This window comes from Equus asinus, chromosome 17 (genome assembly GCF_041296235.1).
Source record: "Equus asinus isolate D_3611 breed Donkey chromosome 17, EquAss-T2T_v2, whole genome shotgun sequence".
NCBI classification, from domain to species: domain Eukaryota; kingdom Metazoa; phylum Chordata; class Mammalia; order Perissodactyla; family Equidae; genus Equus; species Equus asinus.
The window spans coordinates 8,774,633-8,779,500 of record NC_091806.1 but is presented as its reverse complement, the minus strand read 5'-3'; positions in this window follow the sequence as shown (position 1 = coordinate 8,779,500).

Sequence of the window (4,868 nt, the reverse complement as noted above, 5' to 3'; positions counted from 1 at the left end):
AAAAAACATAAATAGTAGCAATATTGCACATTTTGTTCTGTAACTTGCTTTTATTACTTAACGATAGGTGTTGTAGATCTTTCCATGACAGTACATTAATGTACCATAGTTTATTTGTCCATTTCTTTTTGGAAATACAGGTAGTTTCCTATTTTTTATTGTTATAAACTCTGATAAGTGGGTGATTTTTTATTTCCTTCTTTGTTCTTTTCTATTTCGTCCAGCTTTTCTACAATGACTTCTGTAATTGTATATGTATTCTCTGTCCTTGCCATTGGATCTGTGAATGAATTCAGAGGCCATTTTGTCAAACTCTCCCTATTCCTACAAAGGTAAAATGAAGTCCCAGGAAAGAGAATTGGATTGGCTCAACTTAGGTCACATGTGTGCCTTGGTCCAATCAGTTAAGACCAAGAAAGCAAGGTAATACAAAGCAAACATGGCTGCTGGGGCCCTTGTGTACAGATGGAGGAAGTTGAGACTGTTCCCAGAGAAGGTAGAGGTGAGGAGGGTGTTTATCTCCTTTGGGCAAAGTTTCTATGGCATCCTCTATCAATGGGAATGTTTAATGGGTATCTGGATTCCATTCTATCAAGCTGCATGCCTGAGTCGAGGTTGTGTTTCAGCTCATCATTCAGCAAGTATTCGTTGAACCCCTCCTATGAGTCAGGCACTGTTTTACAGTTCAATCAAGCCAAGAAGGCATGAAACTTACATTCTGGGGTGGGGGGGCGGGTCTGAGGGACACAATAAAATACACAAACAAAATATATTTGGCTTACAAAACTGAAGCAATCACATCCATACGCAGTACAATCAGCCAATAGAAAGGTTTCATACGCTGACACTGTGGACATGATTCATGACACGGTCTGGAATTAGCCTTAGAGAGGCTAGAGAAATTTGGGAAGTCATCTGGTCTGGCACTTTCCTGGAAATCTGCAGTGAACATCTTTCCCCTTTATTGTTCCTCTAGACACTCAATTCTTTCTAACTTGTATTAAAGTTGTTTGCATACACCACCGCTTGATAATAAAACTTGGTGATCAGGAACTACTCATTAACATTCAATAAATGTTAAATATACGAAGAAATGAACTAGGAAATAAACTAATTCAAATTTTTGGGCCAGAATTTTATTCTAGTATGGCAAAAGCTCCTTTCGATTTCTTGGCAGTAGGAATTTTTTACTTTGTTTTTGTTTTTACCATTTTATTTCATTTTTAGGAATACTATTCTCTCTTTCTCCTTACCTCAACTCCCCCCATCTACCTAATAATCAGTGGCTTTTGCCCCTAGTATAACTGAGACATTTTGAGTGGTGTGACTATCTTTGAATCTATTTATTTTGTAATTTTGAAATTAAGTTTAATTCTCTATTAAATGTATGTTGAAAGGCTGAAAGGACCGCCCCCTCTCCTGCGTTACTTTATATGCTTTGTATTTTGGATCAGTCCGAGAGCCCACATTCTGAGAGCTTTTATTTTAATCCAATTTCCATCTTCCAAGGAGGCCTTTTTAAGTCTAGCAGAAAAAAGATCATGACGCTCTAGAAAAAACAGAGAAAGATTAAGGTCTAGCCGGGTCTTAATTGAACTAATGATGATAATCATAGCAAATATCCATTAAGTGTTTACTGTGAGCTTCATGGCACGTGTGTTACAGTAATAGCTAAGCCTTATGGAGTGGCTGCTATCTGCTAGCCTTCGTCCTAAATGCTTGACATGCTTTAACTCACAACAACCTTATGTAAGGCAGGTACCACATTATCCTCTTGTAAGAGATGGAGAAACCAAGGCACAGATAGGTTAAGTAGCTGCTCAGGCTCACACAGCTGGTGAGTAGAAGTTTAGGGGTTCGTATCCAGGCAATATGCCTCTGATGGTTACACCTAACTGCCTCTTGGTTAAGTGTATTTATTTCCTGGATGTGTTAAGTCATGTCTTGCAGGTCTTTATCAAGGCACTTTCAACCTCCTAATCCAATTTGAACCTTGTACCTACTTTACAAGGTTGTTGTGGTAAGTGCTCAGGATGCTGCCTGGACCACAGTAAGTGCTCAGTCAATGTTGGTTCCCTTCCCTTGTACCATTTTAAGATCTTATTCATTTATAGTTCAAGAATGAATGATCCTGGGTCATTGCAAGGTGCTCTCTGGAGGTCAATTTGCTCTCTCTGATTGTATCTCAAATATTGAAAACAGGGATGTATTAGTCTCCTGGGGCTGTCATAACGAGTTATCACAAACTTGATTGCTTAACACAACAGAGATTTATGCTCTTACAGTTTTGAGGTACAGAAGTCTGAAATCAAGGTGCCAGCAGGACTGCAGCCCCTCCGCAGACTCTGGGAGAGATTGTGTTCCTTGCCCCTTCCAACTTCTGGTTGGCATTCTTCGGCTTGGATTGCAACACTCCAATCTCTGCCCCTGTCTTTACTTGGCTTTCTGTTGTCTATCAAATCTCTCTTGTGTGTATCTTATAAGGACACTTGTCATTGGATTCAGGGCCCACCCAGATAATCCAAAGTGATCTCATCTCAAGATCCTTAACTTAATTACATCTATAGAGGTTTTCCAAAAAGGGTTTTCTAAATAAGGTAACATTCACAGGCTCTGGGGAATAGTTAGTTGACATATCATTTTGGGGACCACCATTCAACTCGCTATAAGGAGTTCAGAACAGACGCTTGGGAGTCAGACAGCTGTGGTTCTGGCTGTGGTGCTTACCGGATGAGTAAGAGATTCTCAAGTGATGGTTTGTAAAGGCGTTCTTTTCTTCCTGCAAATCAAGGGACAGTGCTTCCTCTTCTCTCTGTCCTAATGCTTGGAAGATGACAAACAAAGCTGACCCCCTTTCCCTAAGACTGCAGTGGATTTGTGTTAGTCAGGGTTCTCCAGAGGAACAAAACCAACAGAATATGTATAAGCATGCCTCGTTTATTGCGCTTTGCTTTACTGCATCTTGCAGATAGAGTGTTTTCTATAAATTGAAGGATCGTTGCAACTGTGTTGAGCAAGTCTATTGATCCTGAAGGCTCAGATTATGGTTAGCATTTTTTAATGATAAAATATTTTAAAATTAAGATATGTAAATTGATTTTTTAGACATAATGCTATTGCACACTTAATAGACTGTAGTATAGTATAAACATAGCTTTTTTGTATTGAGGTCATAATAGTTTATAATATTGTGAAATTTCAGTTGTACGTTATTATTTGTCAGTCACCATATAAATGTACCTCTTTACCCCTTATACCCACCCCCTAACCCCCTTCCCCTCTGGTAACCACTAATCTGTTCTCTTTATCCATGTGTTTTGTTTATCTTCCATATATGAGTGAAAACATATGGTGTTTGTCTTTCTCTGTCTGGCTTATTTCACTTAACGTAATACCCTCAAGGTCTACTCATGTTGTTACAAATGGGACAATTTTGCCTTTTTATGGCTGAGTAGTATTCCATTGTGTGTATGTATGTGTATATATATCTTTTTTATCCATTCATCAGTTGTTGGGCACTTGGGTTGCTTCCACAGCTTGGCTATTGTGAATAAAGCTTCAGTGAACATCGGGGTGCATAAGTCTCTTTGAATTGTTGATTTCAAGTTCTTTGGATAAATACCCAATAGTGGGATAGCTGGATCATATGGTATTTCTATTTTTAATTTTTTGAGAAATCTCCATTCTGTTTTCCACAGTGTCTGCACCAGTTTGCATTCCCCCCAGCAGTGTGTGAGAGTTCACTTTTCTCCACATCCTCTCCAACATTTGTTGTTTTTTGTCTTGGTGGTTATAGCCATTCTAATGGGTGTAAGGTGATATCTTAGCGTAGTTTTGATTTGCCTTTCCCTGAAGATTAGTGATGTTGAACATCTTTCATGTGCCTTCTGGCCATCAGTATATCTTCTTTGGAAAAATGTCTGCTCATATCCTCTGTCCGTTTTGTGATCGGGTTGTTTGCTTTTTTGTTGTTGAGTTATGTAAGTTCTTTATATATTTTGGAAATTAACCCCTTGTCAGATATATGATTTACAAATATTTTCTCCCAGTTGGTGAATTGTCTTTTAATTTTGTTCCTGGTTTCCTTTGCCTTGCAGAAGCTCTTTAGTCTGATGAAGTTCCATTTGGTTATTTTTTCTTTTGTTTTCCTTGTCCGGGTAGACATGGTATTCAAAAAGATCCTTCTAAGACTTATGTCAAAGAATGTACTGCCTATATTTTCTTCTAAGAGTTTTATGGTTTCATGTCTTACCTTCAAGTGTTTAATCCATTTTGAGTAATTTTTGTGTATGGCTAAAGATAATGGTCTACTTTCATTCTTTTTGCATGTGGTTGTCCAGTTTCCCAACACCACTTATTGAAGAGGCTTTCTTTTCTCCATTGTATGTTCTTAGCTCCTTTGTTGAAGATGAGCTGTCCTCAGATCTGTAGTTTCATTTCTGGCTTTCAATTTGGTTCCCTTGATCTGTGTGTCTGTTTTTGTACCAGTATCGTGCTGTTTTAATTACTATAGCTTTGTAGTATATTTTGAAGTCAGGGATTGTGATGCCTCCAGCTTTGTTATTTTTTCTCAGGATTGCTTTTGCTATGTGGGGTTTTTTGTTGCCCCATACAAATTTTAGGATTCTTTGTTCTATTTCTGAAAAGAATGTTATTGGGATTCTGATTGGGATGGCATTGAACCTGTAGACTGCTTTAGATGGTATAGACATTTTAACTGTTTATTCTTCCAATCCATGTGCATGGAATATCTTTCCATTTCTTTATGTTATCATCGACTTCTTTCAATAATGTCTTATAGTTTTCACTGTATGGGTCTTTCACCTACTTGGTTAAATTTATTCCTAGATATTTTATTCCTTTTGTTG